General features: G+C 41.6%; 1 protein-coding gene across 1 annotated transcript in view; it reads left to right on the plus strand.

Annotated features, from left to right (window-relative positions):
• SAMD12 (sterile alpha motif domain containing 12) overlaps positions 1–25,593 on the plus strand; it is a 231,598-nt gene that overhangs the window by 194,731 nt on the left and 11,274 nt on the right. The window lies entirely within an intron of this gene.

The following is a 25,593-nucleotide window of genomic DNA, read 5'->3' on the forward strand; positions in this document are numbered from 1 at the left end:
CTACCAGGCTGTCAATCTGGCACCTCTATGAGCGCTAATATATTAAGCGGGGAAATGTTGGGGTTTTTTTTTCTTTCAGAATTGTGATATACTTGATAAAACAGATAGAACCGCATGCACTGGCAAGTCTGTTACACTAATCCTCCTGGGATGCCCAACTGTCTCATTTGCTGAGTACATGGTGTTCATCCAGCGTAGGTTGTGTGTGTTGCAACTTGGGCCAACACCCTTAGCCTGGAAATGACTCTGTTACCGGAATGACTAAATTCAAATTTGCTTTGTCTTTCTCTTTTCCCCCTCTCCCATAGTACAGTGAGTTTTGCTCACATAAATTGCACTTGTGATTCAAGTATGAAAAGCATAACTATGATTAACTACGCTTAGGGAAGTGAAGGCTTGCTTCCCTCTTCTGCTTCTGTAGATGTACCTGCAATAGCAGTAAGGAGAAATAAAGTTTTTGTTTTTTAAAAGGAGGTGTGTTTGTTTTAAATCTTTAGATATTTGATTCATAACTGTAGGTCTATGCAGGCAAAACTACCACTGACTTCAAGATTTGGCCCTTTGAAGTAAATCGAATCTTGCTGATGCAAGTTGGCCAAGAGTTTCAAAATGGGGCCCTTAAATTAGGCTACCCAAGACCATATTTAAGTACCTAAATAAGTGGCCTGATCCCACTGAGGTTTTCATCTAGATGTTTGAAGTTAATGGGAGCTGCTGGGTGCTCAGAAGTTTTGAAAATCCGCCTACTTATTTACATACCCAATTATAGACAAAGGAGCCAAACTTTAGGCTCCCACTTTTGAAAATCTTGGGCTCTGTAGTGACTTGTAGCCAATTCTGAGCAAAGAGGTAATAGCAGACATCGTATTACTCTAATCTTACTAATGTCTATTTTTACAAAAGAGACTACAGTACATTTACTAGTACATGATGAAGTATTATAAATAATTGAAACCACAGTTGTCAAGATAAATGAGCAAAGTGCATTTTGTGATACATTACCCTTGCTTTTTTCATTGTGTTTCCCATTTACTTATTTGCAAAATTCAATAATTTGCAATGGATCTCGCAGTCATTAGTGTGAATTAGCAAGCTTCTACTCTATTAGCCATAAATTTGATCTTAACTAGAAAGGAATTATTTAGCAGTATTTTGGCAGAGATTCTTCAGTAATATTTGAGAGTCATGGTCCTATAACACAGCTTGCGTATTCACCCTTCTCATTCAAAAGAATAGTAAATTTTGCATTGAAAGCTGATTTATTAAGAGTTAAATATGGGGGGACTTGCATTAAAATGTTGTTGTTTTAGAGAGAAGTTGGAATAAATACAGGCTGCCTCATCCTCTCCTCTGGAATACAGAACTCCTGATGCTGTCAGTAGGATTTCTACATGCTTAAGGAGAACAAAATAGGACTTTATTTCTTAAAGAGCCACCATTAACATTAACACACACACAACATTTTATATCCGTCTGATTTTTGTAACTGCTGTTTTTACAGGTAACACCTTAAGCTTTGTAACAGAAAGGATGAGAAAAAGAGATTTTTCTTTCTATTGTCAGGTTTTTATGTCCAAAGTTTGAGTATAATGAACTTTCCCCCATATAGTCATTTACAGCCAAATTTTTTTTTGTCAGTGCTAAGTGCTTGTAGTTCCCAGTGAAGTTAAAGGAAGCTGAGTGCTCAGTACCTCTGAAAATCAGGCAATTAGTCAGTTTCCCCTTTCAGTTGTATGAGTCTTTCCCATGGAAGAAAGGTGGAGAGAAATATTTTTTTAAATAGGAAAATGTGACTGAAAACCCACAAAAATCAGCAGGAAGATTCAGGGGCAGATGAAATACATGAAGCCACTTTTTTTAACTCATTTGTTGTGACTGGACTAGATTTCAAATTGACAGCACACATTTTAAATTAATAAAGACTTAGGAAGATTTGATTTCAGTCAGTTTGCATCAGTTCATGTCAATTTCACCCTCATCCCAAAAAGCTACCAGCAAACTTCCCATGAATGTTAGTTGAAATGTGAAGTGATAAAACTGTTTGTGAATTTGAAACATTAAAATAAAAACCTTCTGGGGTTCGCCTGTTATGCATAATCAAACATCAGAGATGGAATGGAGGAATATCTAAAAATGTCCTCTGATGGAGTCAGTGGTAGCTTGGCAGTACACAGAAGAAGGTGTCTGGTTTGTTCAGTCAGCAAGATATGTGGAGGTGAGAGGAAATTATTTATATTGATAAAAATTTTAAATTAAGACCTTGTCTGCACTGGGCATTTGCCCTGATTCCAACCAGTGATTGCCAGCCATCACTGTATCTACACTGGTTCAAGCTGCTCAAAACCTGGGTTAGTTTCACTGGTGCAGAAGATGTCTACACAAGAGGTTTGTATTTTGGTTCCCTAACACTTGTGGCTAGCCAGGGATGGCTGGAATCAGGACAAATTGCCAATGCAGACAAGGCCTAAGTCATTATAAATAAACCTCCCTTAACTAAAATAATGCAAATCTAATCCTGCTAGGTTATATCAATTGATTTTAGTAAATGACATTTGTTATGAAAAGGGTCAATTTATAGACTGATTAACAAAATGTATTATAGGGAAGCATGGGCGGTGGGTATCATAGGCTGGGGGAGGCTGTGCCTCCCCAAACAGCTTGGCGTTGCCCCACCCACACTGCGCCCCCAAGAGGCCCCCTCCTGCAGTTCCTGGTGCTCTGCCTTGGCCCAGGCTGGCTGGCACTGGGACCGTGCTGCCTGCCCAGTACTCAGACCATGCCACCTGGCACTTTGGGGCTGGGGGCACTGCTGCCACTCCACGAGGTGCTCCACGGCTGGGGGCGCTGCTGCTGTGCTGCCCAGAACGGGTGTCGGGGGGCCATGGTGAGGGTGCTCTGGACTCCTGCGGGATAGAGAGGGAACAAGGGGAGGGGAAGGGACAGGGACTCCGGCAGAAGGGGAGGAGCCAGGGGCTAGCCTCCCCCAGAGGCTGGGTCACCAGCTACTCATGTAGGGAAGTGATGACACAGGAGAGCAGACACAGGATCGGCTTTGGCCCAGCAGGGTACAGGAGTCTCACAAAGATGATACTTTCAGGCTCCCAATAGCAGCCTGAGAAGGGGTTGCATACCCCTTACCACAAGGGTGAGTATAACTGCTATGAGGAGGGAGGCAACATTGTAGTGGAACAAAAGCTACATAGAATGAGAGCATTCCCTTTGGGACTGGTCAAAATTTTCCTCCGCACTGCCTCTGGTCTTGAGATTTCCTTTGAGATTTCCTTTTGGATATTCTGTGCTCAAAGTTGCCTAAGGTGAGAAGAGGAATCCATGCTTCCTGACTCTTTCCCCCAGGCAAGCAATTAACATTTGAAGGAATGTAGCCAGTGTGGGGCCTTCATGGAATTATTATAGAAAGGAAGAAGTCCGAGAAAACCTACCAGGATGGGTCAGAGTGCATTTAAATATCCTTAAAAAATACCTCTAAGTGTGTGAAATTAGCATAGGGGGGAAAAAACTTAGCAGAACAAGGACATACACTCCAGTCCTCAGTTCTTTGTCCTGTCTGTAGTAAAGTCTGCACTGAGTTAACACAACTTGTTGCCAGTGCTAGAAATATTATCTGCAGCAACTTGTTGAGCAACTTGTTGAGCAAAGGATTTGAGCCATTACACAGCAAAGTCAGCAATTTTAAAAGCAATGCAGAGCAATTAACACTTTGAACGGTCAGCAGGGACCAAGGGAGATTATTTCTCACCTTCCTTATGGTTACTGTGATGCATGATCTCCAAAAGGCGAAGTATCTGAGTTAATTTCGTCTCTAAAAATAGAATCCTATTGTGGAGTGCTAAATAATGAAAAGCAAAGTCAGGGTGCTCTGGATCACTTTGGTAAACTGGATGCAAGCAAACAATGTGTATTTTTATTATGGCTAAATGTAAATGTATACATATAGGAACAAAGAATGTAGGTCATACTTATAGGAAAGGAGACTATCCTGGAAAGTAGTGATGCTAAAAAAGAGTTGAGGGTTATGGAGGATAAGCAGCTGAACATGAGTTCCCAGTGCAATGTTGTGGCCAAAAGGGCTAATGGAATCCTTGGGTGCATAAACAGGGGAATTTCAAGTAGAGAGGTTCTTACCTATGTACTGAGCACTGATGTGACCACTACTGGAATACTGTGTGCAGTTCTGGTGTCCACAGTTGAAGAAGGATGTTAATAAACTGGTCTCAGAGAAGAGCCATGAGCATGAATAAAGGATCAGAAAACATACTTTATAGTGATTAGACTCAAGGAGCTCAATCTATTTTAGCTTAACAAAGAGAAGGTTAAAGGGTGATTTGATTAGTTTATAAGAACCAACATAAGGGACAAATATTTGATAATGGGCTCTTCAGTCTAGCAGAGAAAGGTATAACATGATCCAATGGCTGGAAGTTGAAGCTAGACAACTTCAGACTGGAAATAAGGAGTACATTTTTAATGCTGAGGGTACTTAATCATTCGAACAATTTACCAAGGGTGGTGATGAATTCTCCAACACTGGCAATTTTAAAATCAAGGTTGGTTTTTGTTTTTGTGTCTTTCTTTAAAGATATGCACTAGTTCAAAAGGAATTATTTGGGGGAATGCTATGGCCTGTGTTATACAGGAGGTCAGACCAGGTGATCACAGTGGTCCCATCTAGTATTGGAATCTGAATCATATAAAACATTTTTAAATTGTGTTTTTACCTTAAGTGACTATGTAAAAATGGTACCCCCTTATTCAAACAGATGTGTTCTTTGTGTGTGTTCAGACACTAAATGGGTCAATTTTTAGTTAGGAATCTCTACAAAAAATGGAAGTGTTGCAAGGAGAAGTGCTGTTGATTGTCATTGGTCATTTATTTCTCAGTTTGTGCCAACTGATGCCTCAGCATGATGTTATGGATGAGGTGCTCCTGAAAGGTACTATCAGATGGGGAAAAAAAAATACTCCTGGCTACCTGTGGTTATAAAAAATCCCATGGCACTTTTTATCCTAGAATTAGCCTAGTGTCCTGTACAAATTCAAACTTGTTAACTATCTACCCAAAATTCCCCCTTTTTATTTTGATTGGATACTGTAGTCTTCTCTTATTTAAACTGCTATATGATACCACTGATTTGGTCCTGCCTCAATGCAGAGAGATGACATCTGGAGGTCCCTTACAGCCAGACATTTCTATGATTGCCCAGTATTCTTACAAGAAATGCATGTCATGCCAGAGATGGCTGCACTTCAGCAGTGGGCAAAGTAATTCCTGTATTTCTATACAATTGTGCAGTTGGTTTATATTCTTCAGGACCCATTTGGAAGAATGGTGCTGTGTAAATGCAATATTGTCATCATTAATCCAAAATAGCTTTAAAGGGATAGTGCAGATATAGGCTTTAATTACATTATCTTTTCCTTAAGCTCAAAAACTCTATTGTTAATGAGGTTGAATTGTTTTCTCTTAGCTGACATTGTGTATGTAGAGTATCTTAATTTTAAAATAACTACAATTACAGTGCATTATTTCCCCCAGAATTTCATTACAAATGGCATATGTCCCATTTGTCTACTCCCTTGTTATATGAACACAAAATAGCCTTGTTATATAAAAACAACTAAATTATATATTTGCGTAAGACACTAGCATGGTTCTATGGAAGCCATTTCAGTCTTGTCAGTTCTTAATAGGGATATGATTTAAATGACTTGTTTTTTGTTTTACCAGGGACACTGCAGAGCTGTTCCAATCTCTTAGTTAAAAACAAAATTTGTTTCCCCCCGCCATCATTTTAGAGTAGCTAGATAACACTTGTTTTTCTACCTGCCATGAAAAAAAAATAAGTTAATACAAAAACTTAATATACATCAGTAGTCCATATTGCCAATGGGGTTTTTCTTGCTCAGATTATAAACTCTTATTTAGGCCTGGTCTACATTAGGAAATTAGGTCAGTATAACTATGTTGCTCCAGAGTATAAAAAGTCCACACCTCTGTGCGACACAGTTAAACCCCAGGTTTCAGAGTAGCAGCCGTGTTAGTCTGTATCCGCAAAAAGAAAAGGAGTACTTGTGGCACCTTAGAGACTAACAAATTTATTTGAGCATAAGCTTTCGAGAGCTACAGCTCACTTATTCGGATGCATGCAGTGGAAAATAAAGTGGGGAGATTTTATATACACAGAGAACATGAAACAATGGGTGTTAACATACAGACTGTAACAAGACTGATCAGGTAAGGTGAGCTATTACCAGCAGGAGAGCGGGTGGGGGGGAATCTTTTGTAGGATTAATCAAAGTGGGCCATTTCCAGCAGTTGACAAGAACATGTGAGGAACAGTGGGGGGGTGGGGAAATAAACGTGGGGAAATAGTTTAACTTTGTGTAATGACACATCCACTCCCAGTCTTTATTCAAGCCTAAGTTAATTGTATCCAATTTGCAAATTAATTCCAATTCAGCAGCCTCTCCTTGGAGTCTGTTTTTGAAGTTTTTTTGTTGAAGAATTGCCACTTTTAGGTCTGTAATCGAGTCACCAAAGAGATTGAAGTGTTCTCCGACTGGTTTTGGAAAGTTATAATTCTTGACGTCTGATTTGTGTCCATTTATTCTTTTACATAGACTGTCCAGTTTGGCCAATGTACGTGGCAGAGGGGCGTTGCTGGCACATGATGGCATATATCACATTGGTAGATGTGCAGGTGAACGAGCCTCTGATAGTGTGGCTGATGTGATTAGGCCCTATGATGGTGTCCCCTGAATAGATATGTGGCCACAGTTGGCAACGGGCTTTGTTGCAAGGATAGGTTCCTGGGTTAGTGTTCTTGTTGTGTGGTTGCTGGTGGATAGCTCAGTGGTTTGAGCATTGGTCTGCTAAACCCAGGGTTGTGAGTTCAATCCCTGAGGGGACCATTTGGGATCTGGGGCAAAAATTGGGGATTGGTCCTGCTTTGAGCAGGGGGTTGGACTAGATGACCTCCTGAGGTCCCTTCCAACCCTGGTATTCTATGATTCTATGAAGTCCTCCCATCAGTGTTGGTAGCCTCTTCACTTAAGCACTACAGCAGCATAGCTGCAGCATTTTAGGTGTAGACAGGCCCTTAGATTGTAAACTCTTTGAGCAGAGACTGTGTTCTGTGTTTGTACAGGGCCTACCACAATAGGGACAACTCATGTGAATAAGGGTTTGCATGGTTGGGTTCTAAAGTAGAAAAGCCAGAAAATTCAGAATTTGTTCTAATGCTGTGGCTGTTATCAGTGTGGCTGCCATCCTTATTGTTATTTAAATAGAGCTGTTGTGCACCGCTCAGTTTACATACGTTACTGACTCTGTCTTTTCTCATTCCTCTAAACTAACTTCAAAACCCAGCTTTCCCAGGAGCAACATCGTTACAACATAACGGAACGTAGCAATGTTCCGTGTGCTGTCGAAGTATGGACTGACCTTATTTTCAAAGGTACTGAGCACGTCCCATTCTGTTTAGCAGGAGCAGTGGGTGCTCAGCACTTTTTGAAAATCAGGCCATGAATGTTCGTCCAGGCACACACATTTCACACCACCACAAAGAGCACAGCAGGCCTCTTAGGAAGGAAACCTTTTTGATCTGATTCTGAGGTTAGGATATAAAATACATCTTAAATCTTAACTCCATGACAGAGGTTAGTCCTGCTCTCGTATATGAAGCAAACAAGTTTTCGAGCATGGCGACAAAGCTGGATCATTGCTAGCCTTGCATTAGGAAAGTCATAGTGTGCACATACTCCTAAGTCAGATATCAGTGAAATAGTCTCAAACTATCACAATTAACTGTATAAATCAATATAGCCACAAATGTGGGATTCCATAAGATCATAGTATTCTATGTTAAGACTACCTCGCTCAACAGCAGATCAATGTCCCCTAAGCCATGGGAGTGCTGCTTTTAAATAATGACACCAGCATTGCTATCTTTTTACTAGAGGGATGGAAAGGTCTGTGGTTTGATCACTTCCTGCTAGAATTCATTAGAAGTTTTGAATCCAAAATAATGCCTGTATGGTCAAAATGTACCAAGAAGCTTTTACTAATGATCTCTTCCCAGACAGAGTCCACACAGTTGGCAGAAATCTGAAGGGAAGAAGTTTCAACAACACCCAACTGATTTCATCCTAAAGAATTATTTTTAAATTTATACTCAAAGCGCTAGCTAGGAAACCAAAGCTGAAATCGGATTTTGTTCATGGCTGCTGTACGACAGTGAATTTTAAAATGCTGTTCCATCTCACTGGAAGGGCTAGATGTGAGTCTATGAATGATGAGCTTGCTCAGTGAAGAGGCCTTCAACTGCACCAAATGGGGTAACTTTTAGGGACACTGATCCAGTTGAGATTTTGGGGTTAACGTCCAATACTGGGTACCACTCTGGTTACGGAGACAAGGACAAAAGTTAAAGTAACTTCTTAGTGTCTGGAGCTGTTCCACTCTTCAGAGGAACTCCTCAGGGCTGCCAATTATTGCCCCTTCTGTTTAGTATTTCAATACAGTCTTGGGCCCAGTTAATCAGAAATGATCCATTAAGTGGAGGACATTGGAAGTGGAATGAGAGGCATATACTGTAATAGCTTATACCAGATTACATCGAGAGCATTTTCTCTGTGATCACTAAAATGAGCTAAGAAGGCTAAGGAAGGACAATGCAATTCCTACTTTGATATTTAGCACCTAGTACTTTAAGTTTTGGAAGTTCACTCAAGGAAGTCTCCCTCTCTCCCACAAGCCCCATGTGCTGGATGGTCTTACAGATAACCTTCTTCAACTGTGGGATGAGCTGAGTGTTATGTCCCTTAAAGTCTTATATTACAATTAAGCTCTTTGGTTTTCTGATAGGACCAGTACTACTTACATTTACTGTTCTCACTTATATAGATAATTTTCAATTTAGACATTTTATCAGCATAATGACTGATCTCAACTCCCTCAAAGAGCCTGAATTCAGTCCATTAAAGTATCAGTCAATGGATATAGGGAGTCTATTAATGAAAGTCTCTAACCTATACCCCTTTCTATTGGACTGTAACTGGGTGGCTTGCCCGTAAGCCTAGAGCCAGCCAACCCTGATTACTAAAGAACCAGGAGCGATCATACGATTTCCCATATGAAGATCTGCAGGAAGCTACAATGGGAAGGAGTGGGTGGTGCTCAGAAATCAGAGACTGTTTGGGGTGAGCTGGTGCCATCAGACAGCCCTGGGAGTTAGAACTGAATGTTCAGCCAGAGAGGGCCTGGGAGTGGCCTGCTAAAGCAGGAAAGGCCCCAGGCACGAAGGCCTGGGAGGATGAAGAAAACCCTTCGCTTTGTGTGCACGTTTGGATAGGCTTTATTTTGGAACTTTGAGTTTTATTTGGAGTTTATTTTATATTAATAAACCCAGTCCCCAAGGAGGGGTATTCTTGATCACAAAAAGCCTGGGTGAAGTTTTATTTGAATAGTCCAAGATGGGAAACTGAGGCAGCTGCCTGATGTGAGACCCCAGGCTATGAGGAGGAACATGGGCAGTGACTAGCTCACTGACAAATGCATTGGTGGGGAAGTAATGTTAAAAGTCAGGTGGGGAACGAGACCTAAATTCAGAATCCGGGTGACCATACATCCCATTTTGGCTGGGACAGTCCCCTTTTTAAGCCCTGTCTCAGCCGTCCTGGCTTTTTTTGGCAAAACTGGGCATTTGTCCAGTTTGCTCTTGCCAACTGATCATCAGTTGGCAAGAGCAAACTGAAGGTCCCTAGCGGGGTGCAGAGGAACGTGCCGGGAGGGAGGGTGAGCGGCAATGCCAGCCCCATGTGGGAGGGAGGGCTCAGAAGAGCGGCTTGGGCTGAGCCAGCCCTGCGCACAAGCAGGTGGCAACGGGCCCTGGGGCCAGCCGCGCAGGCAGGCAGTGGGGACGGGGAGGCTCAGGCCGTCCCTGTGGGCAGTGAGGAGAAGGGAGCCTCAGGTGGCCCCGTGGCCCGGGCGGGGTGGGGGGGGCGGCACGGTGTGGGTGGAGGGGGGGGCGGAGGCCCTTTGGGAAAATATGGTCACGCTGAGTGTAGTGTGAATATTCATTGAATGACTATTAATTAACAAAAGACCTGTCTGGTTCTGTTTTATTCTACCTAAAATGAATGCTAATTATGTTGCATAGACAAAATGTTAGATGGAAACACAGGACATAGGGAATGTGGAGCTGCCAGACATTTCAAATCTTTTGTAGGTGTGATTTAGAAGTGTCTGGAGAGGTTACTTCAATTTGCTGCAGCCACAGATTTATCTTTTGAATAATCTGTCCTCATTTGTATGGGATAAATGTTAGAAAAGATTCTTAAATCTCGCCAGATAAAATTTTCAAAAGCACCTAAGTCCCATTGACTTTCAGTGGGACTTACGTTCCTTACTCACTTAAGACGTTTGAAAATCTTGTCCTTTCTCCTGATACTTTTCTTGGAACAATGATTTAATGGGTCTAATGCTTCCCTGGCTCTGAAATAAAAACAAAAGGCATTGTAATTTCTCCGCAGATTTTTGAAAACAGCTGAAGTGTGTATATGGATCCATTCAGATAAACTGGCCTGGCTTGCCTTGAGGTGGAACACTGAAATTTACCTCCAACCTTTTTGTGTATCATTGAGTAAACTGTGAACAGTCTCTAAAAGCAAACAAAATATGTTATTTTTGATTACTGACTTGCATTTTATATGCCTATGTCAATTGATTGGCTGTGGTGTTGATTTGTTTGTATACTGCAAGTATAAATTAAAAACAAAATACCAAATCCATAGCCAGTCAAAACATTAGGCAGCCTGGACACAATAAGTGATCCAAATGCACAGTGCTACCAATAGTGCTGAGTGAATAATTTATTTGACAGGTTTCACTACTTATTTTGTGTGTAGGAATTGCCTGATTATTTCAGCTTTTGAATTCATTTAGTGAATAATTTCTGTATTAAAAAAACCTCACCTGTATCTTGTTCAGGGCAGATCATTGCAGGTAGTACATGTTCAAAATTTGAGCTAGGTTAGCTACTTCTGCCTGGACACTTAGGTGACATAGTATTATCGCTGTTCCCTGATTGCAAGGCAGTGTTGCCTAGTGGATAAAGCACTGGAATGGGACTTAGGGGATGTAGGTTCTATGCATGGCTCAGCCACTGGCCTGTTGAAGGGACATTAGGCAAGTCATTTCACCTCTCTGTATCTCAGTTTCTCCATCTATACAATGAGGATAATGATACTGACCTCCTTTTGTGAAGTGCTTTAAAATCTACTGATTACAAGCACTGTTTACAATTTGTGTATTATTATATTAAGGTTGCTCACTAGAATCGTTCTAGGAAGTGGGCCTATAGGGGGCATGACCGCACTCAGAATGACAGGTTTCAGAATGAGTTTGTTTTAAAACCTGAACAAACATTGATGGAAAAAGAAAAGGAGTACTTGTTGCACCTTAGAGACTAACCAATTTATTTGAGCATAAGCTTTCATGAGCTACAGCTCACTTCATCGGATGCATACTGTGGAAAGTGTAGATCTTTTTATACACACAGCATGAAAAAATGGGTGTTTACCACTACAAAAGGTTTTCTCTCCCCCCACCCCACTCTCCTGCTGGTAATAGCTTATCTATTCAGGGGACAGGGCCTAATAACATCAGCCACACTATCAGAGGCTCGTTCACCTGCACATCCACCAATGTGATATATGCCATCATGTGCCAGCAATGCCCCTCTGCCATGTACATTGGTCAAACTGGACAGTCTCTACGTAAAAGAATAAATGGACACAAATCAGATGTCAAGAATTATAACACTCATAAACCAGTCGGAGAACACTTCAATCTCTCTGGTCACGCGATTACAGACATGAAAGTTGCGATATTACAACAAAAAAACTTCAAAACCAGACTCCAGCGAGAGACTGCTGAATTGGAATTCATTTGCAAATTGGATACAATTAACTTAGGCTTGAATAGAGACTGGGAGTGGCTAAGTCATTATGCAAGGTAACCTATTTCCCCTTGTTTTTTCCTACCCCCCCCCCCCCAGACGTTCTTGTTAAACCCTGGATTTGTGCTGGAAATGGCCCACCTTGATTATCATACACATTGTAAGGAGAGTGATCACTTTAGATAAGCTATTACCAGCAGGAGAGTGGGGTGGGGGGACAGAAAACCTTTTGTAGTGGTAAACACCCATTTTTTCATGCTTTGTGTGTATAAAAAGATCTTCTATACTTTCCACAGTATGCATCCGATGAAGCGAATACAGACTAACACGGCTGTTACTCTGAAACATTGATGGAAAACAGTTCACAATAGTCACATACTCAAACTTCCAGTACCATGCAGATCCTTTCAGAGGGTAAAAATCCTACTGATTGATAAGATTCTTCTTCCTGGGACATCATTTTCCCCTAAGGGCCTATTTGTATGGTCAGAATTCTGGATGAGTGTTCAGATGACCATCTGTTTAGCTCTTACAAGCCTATTTCTAGCCTGAATGTTAAATTATTTTTCTGCCACCAAGTACCATTTGGTCCTATCCTGCCCTTCAATGGTGCTCCAGTTCTATGGAGGTTAGCAGGTCTGAGTAGCATTTGGTTTGGACAACTGCAGCTAATCACCGCAATCCCTCCTGCTGTGTATAGACTAGCCATTATGGTCTCAAACAGTTATTATTACAGCTATACACTACTGTATTTACAGGAACATGTGCAACAGGACATTCATTAAAACAGGAGACAAACCAAAATACAAGGGCTTAACACCTTTGTCAGCCTTACAGACTAACATAATAAGAAATATGCAGATTAAAGTAATAAGAGCCAGAAGTCAAGCAGAGTTCCCAGCTGGTCAGGGCTCATACCTGGGTGCTTCAGTGGTGGAACCAGCAATTATTCCTAAAGAATAAGAACAATTAAAAATAAGAGAATCTCTAGAGCCTTCCAAGCACCATCAGAATTCCCCCAGATATTCCTTTTGCTTTTTAACACCTGCTATGTTCTCATGAATGACTTCCTTGATCGGCCATTGTTAACGAAGATGCTCTGAGCCATAAGGGTTTAAGGACATTCTGATATCATTTTTGTTGTAAAAATGTCAATCAGCCTTTCCCACATTTAACTGGCAGTTCTTCCAGAAGCATTCACCACCGCTGCCCGTGCAACCTTAATCCACCCCCCCTTCTGCATATTCATTCTGATACTGTCATCAAGTACATGATCACAAACTATTTCCCCCCCCCCCCACTCCCCACAGCACTCTTGCCTCATTCAGTGAATAGGCTGGACCTGCTCTGGATGTTATGCAGGGTGGTGTAGCAAAGGAAGCTGTTGTCAGTAGGACCTCTGCCTCATTTCTTGTAGAGGTCAGAAGGTGCGTAGTAAATGAAACAGGGGACTGCAGGAAGAGAAAGGACAGTCTCATGGTTAAGGCTGTAGAATGCTGCCTTGGAGAGTTGGATTCTATCCATAGGGTCTGGAACTGGGGGTGCTGCCACACATCCTGGCTGGAAGGGGTCTCCATCATACATAAGGTTTACAGGTTGGTTCAATGGCTGTCAGCACCCTCACTATAAAAATTGTTCCAGCACCTCTGGTTCTATCCCTGCCTCCGTCACAGAGTTGCTAGGTGATGCTGGTCAAGTCACTTAAACCAAACTTTTCATACTTGGGAAATTGTGTGTGTCTCATTTTCTGGGTGCCTGACTTGAGACCCTGGAGTCTGATTCGCAGACGTGCTGAGCCCCCACAGCTGCAGCTGATGTCAGTGGTCCCCTGCTCTGGCTCCCGCAACTCTCAGAGGTAGGAAAGTCTTTGTCTGGGCCAGCAGGGGAAAGAAAACCCATAGCCCATTTAAGGATTGCACACATCCCTTGTGGGTTTGTGATGAAATGATCCTTTATAGCCCCCCACGTGCTACCCCACCCTCTTAATTAGCCAAACGGGAAGCACCTGTTCTGGCACAGGTGCCCTAGACCTGCTTCATTTACAGGGGCCAGCCATCCCTGTAACCGTCTCAGAATTATAAAACAATAAAAATCCAATTCTGCCAAGTTTATCTATACTGCAATCATGGGGTATGATTGCAGCTGGAGCCGACATGCTCCACCTGGCTTTAATCTAGCTAGCTCAGGTCCTGGAGCAGTGAAGCTGCGGCAGCGTGTGCTTTCGCACTGCCTAGCCCTGCAAGTCGAGTAATAACTCAGGAGTCCAGGTGGGTTTGTACAGCTCATGCTGAAGCATGCACTGCCACAGCTTCACTGCTCTGGGACCCAAGCTTGCTAGATCAAAGCTCCCTCAAGTATATCTACTCAAGCTGCAATCACAACCCATGACTGCGATACAGATATACCCTGAGTGCAGAGGGTAATGACCTTTCACTTTCCACTGAGCACCCCACGAGGTCTTGTGAGATCAAGGCAGACTTTTACATGCAAACACTGAGTAAACACAAGATAAGGTGTAAGCGCTGCAATCTCACAGGCACTTTCCGTTTCAGACAACATCATCTGAACCAACCAGGCTCATTATCCTCAAATCCGATTAAACCTTTCCGTTCCCCATTGTCTGGTACACTGTGTGGTGAGATTGGTGGACAGCAGCCAGTTCAGCATTCAGATTCCTGGACAAGTTTGTATTACTCCAGATGAATTATTTGAAGGAAACTATAAATGCTAAAGAAGTGGTCACATGCACAGTTTTATGTTAACTTGTTTTACATGTCTGTCAGTTCAGAGAAATCCCCCAGTACATATTATTTTCTGTTGAACACAATATTGTGTCAGTCTTGGTGCTTTTGTAACTTTATTTGATGGTATTAAGCATCCTCACTAGGATAGGGCAAACCATTCTAGATAAGTATCTCCTCCTAAATCTTTACCCATTTTTAAACCAAACCTTTAAGATTTGGCTATTTCCAAGTTACAGTCAGGAGAAGGAATGACAGTGCCAGAAGTCTTATGAGAGAGGCTGTTCTTGTCAAATTTCCAGATTAATTCTGTGTGGAGTAATGTTTGGATTGAATCTGAACTTGGACCCTTTAGAGACTTGTCCATGGCTAATCCTTCTTTTGGGGAAAGGGAATGGAGACAAAATTGCTGAATAAAACATATGTACAAAGGATCCAGGTGTGTCTTCATCTGATTTACTTTGTAAAATTGCTGAAAGTTTCTCTGGGATGCTGGGATTTTGAGTCACTCATCAGCAGGCTCTGGCTGTGTTAATTACTTGAGGACATTGAATAGCTGACTAGAATCCATTTTGGGCTACTACGTTTTCAATCCCTTCTGTGTGAGCCAACTGTGTTTCATACAGCAGCTGTACTAACCTCTGACTAGTAGTTGGCTTTACAAAAGGCTACCTACTGAGAGCATCTGTCATGACATTCATTCTCCCAGAAATGCTTAATCTCAAAATTACATGGTACAAGTTACATAGTTCAGTGCCACAAACAAGAAGCTGGTTGTGAGTTAGTCAGAAAGTAGCTGAAAAGATGAGGAGTCTTAATTGTTGGATATTCATCATCTGTCTGAAAGCAATGGCCAATATTTTCAAACCTAGATGCCTCAAGTTGGGTTCCTAGATCCATAATTGGGTTTTAATTTAAAGTGATTTGATTTTTCTGAAGTGGTGAGCAACTTTTGCTTCCACACTCATTTAGCAGCCTAAAATGGATTTTGGAACTTAACTTTAAGCATCCAGGTTTCAAAATTTTACCTAGTATATATTTGCTATGGTTGGATTAATCACAAATTTCCTATGTGAGTGGAAGGAGCTTGTCTGTGTACTGGATAATTAGACTGTGCATGGGCTCAGAGGTTTGCTTACTCTGTCTTCACATACAAGGACCTATGGATGAGATGACCCATTCCCAAATCTTCAGGGGAAGCATCAGTGAATAAAATTTAATTGTCTCTGAAATCAGAATATGCTCATACCATGCAAACTGCAGAGCCTCTTTGTGTCTGCAAAGCATTATCATGTTGTGGTTGCACTTCTGTGATTGTGATGGAAACATACAAGACTTTGACTGCATATTTGACCAACTATGAGATAAAATGGGACAAAACTTAAGCTCTTATTCTGTTGATTCTATGGATAATGGGTGCAGCCATTCTCTACCATGGGATCTTAGACAAGAAAGTTTGTTTCCTAACAAATTTCTAATTAATGTATCATCAGACATTAAAATTATTCCCTGGTGTCTTAAAGTGGACTCTCCAAGAGGAGCAAATGCTCCAAAGCTGACATACACACACACACACACACACACACCCCCCAAACAAAACAAAACAACCCTGGACATTTATAGTATTGTCAGTTCTCACAAGATATGATGATTTTTCTTAAAGCCCCAGCTCTGGAGTTCTGTGGCAGTGAGAATGTCAACTTTCATATTTTAAACAGTAAGTTTTAGTTTCTTGGTTGTAGAGAAAAACTTGAACATATGACCTGCATGTACCCTAAAGACTATAAAACCAGAGAGCAAAAAGAACTAAAAATTATTTTTTTAATCTCATGATTTCTAGCTTAGTGTCATGATTTTGGGGGACTTGACTCATGAATTTTGAACGTTCAGGTTTGGCAAATACTGCATGTGAGACCACTATACGTCCTGGTGATAGATTAACCCTTTCTGTTGTCTTGGACCAAGACTAAAATATTGCCTCCCAGCTGGCAAACAAGTGTATTTAAAAATTATTTGTCCTTTTTATCCTCAGTTGTTTGCCGCGATACTGAGTTTGGCAAATGGTATAAAAACACCAAATCTTCTGGAATGTATGAGACCGCATGTCCCAGTGATCAGGGGAAAATCCAGTGAGCCAGAGCAAGACATGTGACCAGTAGGAATCAAAATAAAAATGGCAATGTTATCAAAACTTGCCTGTGTATCCATTTTCTCTCTCAGCTACTGGATGTTGCTTGTTTGCTTTGTCGCATGGTTGCAATTGCTCTACTCAGCCCACTGATTAATGTGTCACTGGTTAACATCATTTTAATAAAGGCTGCTAGACTGTTATACTTGCAGTGAGGCAGATGGTTGTCTTTGTGCAGCCCCAGGGCTTTACTTTCTATGTGTTTTTTAGCTTCCTGGAAAGGCATAGTGTTCAGTGCTCTGCTATTCGGAAGAAGGGAGCGATTGCTGGGATATGGCAGAGTGCACCACAGCATTTTGCTCTCAATTCTGTCTGTACTGGCTACAGCCCAGTAGTGAGCAGTTGGGTACAACCTTTGATCTCTGCCAGTGTTGATTCTGCCAATCAGTAGACTGTTGGGTAAGAAGGATATGGGGCAACATCCATGTTTACCTAGAGGAGACAAGATGCAGAGGTTCTGTTCACTAATAGCTGTTACCTGGAGTAGTTTCTTTGCACCAAGCTCAGAGTGGTAATACCTTGATTTTATTATACAATGAAAACAGAATCTGGCATAGCTTTCTCCTTAATCTAATTTAGGACAAATCATTGCAGCTTGGAACCATCTCCGTTCCTGCTACAACTCTTCTAATCCTATTGCAATGGCTTGCAGCAATTAATGATACTACTTCTCTTAGAATCAATCATAAGACCATAGGGTTAGAAGGGACTGCAAGAGTCGTCTAGTCTAAACCCTTGCCAAGATGCAAGATTTGTTATGTCTAAATCATCCAGGACAGATGGCTCTTCAGCCTCTTTTTGAAAACCTCCACTGGAGGAGCTTCCACAACTTCCCTAGGCAGTTTGTTCCATTTTCCTACTGTTCTTACAGTTAGGAAGTTTTTCCTGAAGCTTAATCTAAATCTGCTGTGCTGTCATTTGAACCCATTGCCTCTTGTCCTGCCCTCTGTGGCAAGAGAGAATAACTTTTTCTCCATCTCTTTAATGGCAGCCTTTCAAGTATTTGAAGACCGCTATCATGACCCACCCTTAATCTCCTCTTTTTCCAAACTAAACATACCCAGTTCCTTCCTCCTTTGCTCATATGGCTAGCATTCCATCCCTTTAATCATCTTTATTGCTTGCCTTTGGATCCTTTCCAGTTTCTGTACATCCTTTCTATATATTGGTGACCAAAATTGGACACAGTAGAGCAGTATTATCCCCTCCCGTGACTTGCATGCTATGCTTCTGTTAATGCAACCTAAAATTGCATTTGCTTTTTTCTTCCCAACAGCATCGGATTGTTGACACATGTTGAGACTGTTATCCTCTACATCAGTTCTTCTACCAAGCCGGTTATCCCCCATTCTGTATTTGTACATTTGGTTTTTCTTCCTTAAGTGTAGCACTTTCTTTTTCTTGTCTATAGCCCAGTTCTCCAATTTATCAAAATCCCTTTGAATTTTAGCTCTATCCTCCAAAGTGTTGGCAACCCTCTCGAGCTTTGTGTCACCTGCAAATATGGTCAGTATGTTCTCTATTTCTACATCTAGATCATTAATAAAGATGTTAAGGAACACCAGACCCAGAAAAGATCCCTGTGGAACCCCTATTTGAGACTTCTTTCCAATTGAGCATCATTCCATTAATAATTACTCTTTGTTTGCAGTTGTTTAACCAATTACGTATCCACTTAATGGTAGCTCTGCCGAGCCTGTATTTCTCCAGTTTACTTATTGGAATGTCATGCGGGACTGCATCAGAAGCCTTGCTAAACTCCAGGTGTATTATATTCACCACAATCCCCTATTCACCAAACCAGTTATCTTGTCAAAGAAGGAAATCAGGCTGGTTTGGCATGATTTGTTCTTAGTAAATCCATGCTGGCTGTCAGTGTCCATTCCTTTATCCTCCAAGTATTTGCAAATTCCTGGCTCCTTAAATGTCACCTCTCTGTGATAGAGACCTCTCTCCCTCCTGCCTGGGATTTTTCCAGGTGGCTCAGTTCCCTGCCTACAGTGGGCGATATTCCCATCAAGGCAGTCTGCCTAAACAGGCCGGCATCTGCACTTTGCTTTTTCTTTGAAGGCTATGAAAAACATAATGGCCCACAGATATAAGTTACCACACAGCTCTGTATAAGCAAGCACATTTATTCTTAAGTGGAAAGCATTACAGAGAAGACATTAAAAAACAATAAAAGAACCTACACACATGCTAAAAACTTTGCCATAGGCCACTCCAACTTCTGGCTCTGGTACGTGCCAGTCCTTGAAAAACCACAACTGATTTTTACTCATGGTATGACAAGGTGGACTAGGCCCAGAGGCCCCTTGCTGGAGGCCTCAGGGTCCTGCTACACTTGTCCCAGGAAAGAAGCAGTGACGCGGTCCTCCAAGCAGGCTAGAGTGGCTGCAGGGGAAGCAGCCAATCAGACAGGCTTCAGAGAGCAGCAAATCAGGGCTCAGGAGGGCCCTATAAAAAAGAGCTGCAGAGCTAGAGACAGGCAGTTCTTTGCTTGAGCTAGGGAAATGCAGATTGTACTCCTAGCTGGCCAAAGAGAACTGCAGGACAATGGACAGCTTAGTGCTAGTAGGGACCAGGGGCGCAAGGAAGAGGTGCTGGCTGGCTGCTGGGCCTGAGCTTAGAACAGTCTTGAGCTAAGGGTGAGGCATCAGTGAAGGCTGGAGCTGCAGGGAAGTGGTCCAGGGAAATGAAGGCAGTTTTGCTAATGGGCACAGCAGTGCATGGCAGCTATTCTTAGGGTCTCTGGGCTGGGACCTGGAGTAATGGGGGAGGGCCTACAATTGGACAGAAGTAAACCCCCAGAAGGAACTGAACTGTCAGGAGGCCCAGCTGGAGAGCTGAGGCCAGACCAGACTAAGAGGACAAAACCATTGCCTCCAGGAAGGGAGCCTGGGGAATATGGCCCAATACCAGGGCCAGGACTGGTTTTAAAGGCTGCAGATACACCCGACCAGAAGGGGGCACTCATGAGAGGTGGGTGCCATGCCATTACACATGGTCATAACTGTCTCAGCTTCAGAACTGGAACCATCATGAGTAGTTCAGTCTTTCCTTTTCTACATCTCAGACCTTTGATCTTGGCCTCATTCATGTTACAGGTGATTAGCAGACAATGGATCACTCCTCAGGACATAGCTTCAACGGCGGGGATTTTGTGTAACTGGAGGCAGGGAATTTGCATTCATCTCCTGCTAAATACCCCTAGGTCTCACATCTGCCCCCCACCAGAAGTTACGTGCAGTCCCGACCCACAATAATACACAAACTATTTTTTTAATTCAATGAACCCCAAAGATATTTAAACTTTATTTAGTAAGGTCTCCCAAGGAAATGGCAGGAAATTGCCATATCTGTCACCACCTGTGACAGGGTGCTAGGCAGGAACTCCTGAGCCAGCCCTTTGTCACACCAGCTCCAATTAAGGGAGGTAAGTTGGAGCTGCCTAGAGAAACCTGCACCTGATTGGCAAATGGGAAACAGCTCCCAGACTAATTAGCCTGGAGCTACATACAGGCCCAGAGGAAGAAAGGAAGTGGGGAGTCAGAGTGTGGAAGGAGAGCAGTAGTTCTGCCCTCCTAGGTGCAGAAGCTGAGAAGTCCTTACAGCTGAAAACCCAAGCTGTACGTGGTGAGAAGGTGGGGGGAGCGCACACTGTAAATAAACTGCACCGGTGTTTGCTGAGCCCCAGGGTCTCTGAGTATTTTATGAACACAGCAGAGACAGGAGCAAAGGGGGCCCTGCTACACCATCCTTATTGTATATCATTCTGATCCTTATCCATTTCCTCATTAGGGTGACCAGATGTCCTGTTTTTAAAGGGACAGTCCCATTTTTTGGGACTTTTTTTTTATGTAGGCGCCTATTACTCCCCACCCCCTGTCCCGTTTTTTCACAGTTCCTATCTGGTCACCCTATTCCTCATTCTGGTACATACTTCTCATTCCTTTAAGTTATTTGTGAGGTTCTCTGTCCCATTGCAACTTTCCAACTGTCTCAATACCTGGTGGTTAGGCATTGTTTATTCCCTTTTTTAAAGTTCCATCATTTATACATTTTGTGGTTAATACATTGTAAAAATATATCTTAAAAACAGCTTTCAAAATAGGATAAGTAAAGTCGGTTAATACTGCACACTGAAATAACATTCTTTGTTAGACATCTTTATCTTAACTGCAAAGCATCATCTGATTCATAGATTCCAAGGCCAGAAGGAACCATTGTGATCATCGAGCCTGATCCCCTATATAACATATTCCCCAAAATAAATCCTAGAGCAAATCTTTTAGAAAAACATCCAATCTTGATTTTAAAATTGTCAGTGATGGAGAATCCACCACTACCCTGGTAAGTTGTTCCAAAGGTTAATTACTCTCACCCTTAAAAAAGGTATGCCTTATTTCCAATCTGAATTTGTCTAGCTTCAATTTCCAGCCATTGGACTGTGTTATGCTTTCCTCTGTTAGATTGAAAAGCCCATTATTAAATAGTGGACCCACTGTCTAGCAGTGGATGTACCACTGCCAAATACAGAGGTAAAATAACCCCTCTACCTCTACTCAAGACTCCACTGTTTATGCATCCAAGAAGCACCTTAGCTCTCAGTGCGACGTTGTGGCCACAAGGGCTATGTTCGGTTGATTAGCCACCATGATCCCCAAATCTAGTTCAGTCACTGCTTCCTAGGGTAGTATCCCCCATCATGTAAGTATGGCCTATATTCTTTTATCCTAGGTGTATACCTTTACATGTAGTTGTATTAAAACACATATTGCTTGCTTGCACCCAGCTTACTAAGTGATCCAGATTGCTCTGCATCAGTGATCTGTCCTCTTCATTATTTACCACTCCCCCAATTTTTGCGTCATCTGCAAACTTTATCAGTGATTTTATGTTTTCTTCTAGATCATCAATAAAACTTGTAAATAGCATAGGAGCAAAAAAGAATCCATGCAGCACCCCCCTAGAAACGCACCAATTTGACGATGATTCCCCATTTATAGTACATTTTGAGACCTATCAGTTAGCCAGCTTTTAATCCATTTATGTATGCCATGTTAATTTTTTGTATCTTTCTAGTTTTTTAACCAAAATGTCAGTAGTATTAAGTCAAATGCCTTATAGAAGTCTAAATATATTATATCAACATTAGTACCTTTAGCAACCAAACTTGTAATCTCATCAAAAAAGATAAGTTAGTTTGACAGGATCTGTTTTTCATAAGCTCTTGTTGACTGGCATTAAATATATTATCCTCCTTTAATTCTTTATTGAGTCTCACATCAGCAGTTCCACTATCTTGCCTGGGATAGGTGTCAGATTGACAGGCCTATTATTATCCGTGTCATCCTATTTACCCTCTTTAAATATTGGCACAATATTAGCTTTTTTCCAGTCTTCTGGAACTTCCCCAGCGTTCCAAGACTTATTGAAAATCAGCATTAATGATCCAGCAATATCCTCACCCAGCTTTTTCAAACCTCTTGGATGGAATTTATCAGGATCTGCTGACTTTACAATGTCTAACTTTAGTAGCTGCTGTTTACCATTGCTCCCGGGAAAGCCTTAACATCTTTCTCGGCCCATTAGGTGTCAACGGATGCCCCACCTTCTTTCATAGTAACAGCCTTCTTAAATATGCACACAGCTTAAAACTGTAAACAATAATTACTTTAAACAGCTGTTGTGTCACTTTGTATGCAGATCCTTATTATTATACAAGTATCTGTATAAAGCATAGAAAAAAATAGCATACACGACATTTGTGTTTGGCCATTTTGCTGCTTAACCATACATCTTAAGTGACAAAACAATACAATGCCACCCAGGATCACCTGTCACAATCAGAGCCTTAAAGCTCACTTTTGTCCAGCTTTGTGTGAAACAAAAAAACTTCAAAAACAGACTCCAACGTGAAACTGCAGAACTAGAATTAATTTGCAAACTGGACACAATCAGATTAGGCCTGAATAAAGACTGGGAGTGCTTGGGTCATTACAAAACCTAAACCTAATTTCCCCAATACTGATTTCCCCATAGTGTTACTCACACCTTCTTGTCAACTGTCTGAAACGGGCCACTCTCATTTCCACTTCAAAAGTTATTTTTCCTCCCTTGGTATCCTGCTGTCAATTGAATTGTCTCGTTAGACTGACCTCGCACTTGGTAAGGCAACTCACATCTTTTCATGTATTTATACCTGCTCCTGTATTTTCCACTCCATGCATCTGATGAAGTGGGTTCTAGCCCACGAAAGCTTATGCCCAAGTAAATTTGTTAGTCTCTAAGGTGCCACAAGGACTCCTCGTTGTTTTTACATCTCCATCGTGCAGCAACTGATTGAGAGTTTCCTTGGCTTTTCTCATGCTATTACACATTTGTATGACATGAATACCTTTCGCTCTTACAAGAGCTTTTAGGCTCAATGTTAAAGGACTAATATGTATATCAAGGGTGGGAATATATTATTGTAATTTCTCAGTTAAAACACTAATTGGTCTGGGTTTCACCTCAGGGCATTGCAACATCTTTGTAGATGATTGTGTACTTAATTATGCATCTGGTGGAAAGAAAGGTAACTAGCCTGTTACTCATAAGTTTATCATTTCCTTCCAACCCCTGGGATATCTTAAAGAATCAGGGATGGTCACAGGTATTCTCTGCTGTTGTAGTGGGTGTGGGCTGATCAGGAATGGGAGGTGACTGATTTGTATGCTGACTATGTGTCATGGATTGTTTTATAGTCCACTATAGGAGTTGCTAAGGTTACATTATACCAGTCATGGGCAACCTGCGGGCCGCACGCGGCCTGTCAGGGTAATCTGCTGGTGGGCCACAAGACAGTTTGTTTACATCAACCATCCGCAGCTCCCAGTTGCCGGGAACGCAGCCACTGGGAGCTATGGGCGGCAGTGCCTGCAGACAGTCAATGTAAACAAACTGTCTTCGCGGCCCGCCAGTGGATTACCCTGACGGGCCGCAGGTTGCCCACCACTGCATTATACAGTTCTACATGTGTAATGCTAATTCCTAAAACACAGGCACTCACAATGTCTGTGAAAAACTTCACTGCTTCTCCCTCCCCCACCACCAAGCACTTTATTTTAGCAAGAATTTTAGCTAATAACCAATGCCTTTTTAACATAACTAAAAGAAAATAATATAAAACTTAAAACAATTTTTGTGGTGCACACTATTTTGGGGTCATAGCCATTATTATACTATTGTAACATCAATTCAATTTTTTTGCAAATGTCAGTTATAAATATATCTCCATGTATTTCTGTCTCAGTGAATAATTTAACTACAAAGTTTTTTTTTCTATGAATCAAAACTTTTTGTCCGAAGGAAGAAAAAACTATAAGGCAGAAACTTCAATATTAATGTAAAATAATATTAATAAGATCGTAGCCTTTTCTTAAGTTGTATAAACTATTAAATTCTAATATAGCTATGAGTGTACTACAGACAAATATTGTATTATGCTTAGCTAGTTATTCTGCTAATTGTTAAACCTAAAAATAAATTTATTTTTAAAGAAGTTTCTATCTTTTGTCATAACAAGTTTATTAGCCTTGAGGTAAGGTCATCCACAGCGGTGGGTAATTGTATACCTCTCTTTGTATGGGCTGTCTTACTAACTATTTAATTAATAAATCATCTTTGATTGGATTTATCTAAAGTCTGTCATTATTAAATAAATCTCAGCTCAAGGGAACATTACTCATTGAACCTATAATCACAATTAAAATTATTGATTTTTGGTTATTGATTCCTGACAAATTATGGATAATTGATTATTGACTATGAACAAGGAACCCAATAGGCAGCTATTGATTGGTCTGGCAGGGTGGAATCATGATCTGCCTGCCAGAAGTAGGACTAAACAGTATCAAGGATTGGAGCCTTGCTAGGATGTTCATAGCGCCGCAGCACATCCTGTTCACAGGCTTTCAGATCCATTTCTATATCGATACATACGTGCATATCAGAACAGAATAAATAAATGGAACACCACTTTGGGGTTAGTATCAGAATATCAGCAGGCTGGACACAGACTGTCAAACTACAGGAAAGGTCTTCCATAGCCGTAGGTAATTGTGTGTGTCATTGCGCATGTGCTGTCTTTGCTAACTATTTGATTAATAAATCCAATCAATGCTGACTTATTTGAGGTCTGTTACTATTAACCAAATCTGAATTTGAGAGCCTGCCATTCATTAAATATATAAACGCAATTACAATTCCTATCAGTTACTGACTGCTGATTAACTGGTTATTGATTATTGACAAGTTGATTATTAATATCCCTGAAGCAAAGGAGAGGGGAGATCATGGGGAGCACTCCTGTCCTCAGCAGAGGAGGGGGAGCTGCACTCCACCTTTCATCTGCCCCGCCCATGACCCATTGAGCCCCATGGGCACCACAGGGGGAAGGGTCTAAAGAGCAGAAGGGAGTGGGACGAGCATGAAGCAAAGCTACTTCTATATCTCCCAGCTGGTGTCTGACAGCTTTGGCTCCCCTTGGCCAGTGTCAATGGGACAGGAGAATCCAGGCCCTATGTTTGGATTTGAAGGAATCTTTCCAGTGATTTGAATATAATGGGATCAGTAAAGCAGGCAGTCCTGACCAGTGATGTTACAAGCAGAAGGCCCTGCTTTGCAGGACTTGGATCGCCGA

The sequence above is a fragment of the Natator depressus genome, chromosome 2 (assembly GCF_965152275.1).
Source record: "Natator depressus isolate rNatDep1 chromosome 2, rNatDep2.hap1, whole genome shotgun sequence".
In the NCBI taxonomy this organism is placed as follows: Eukaryota; Metazoa; Chordata; order Testudines; family Cheloniidae; genus Natator; species Natator depressus.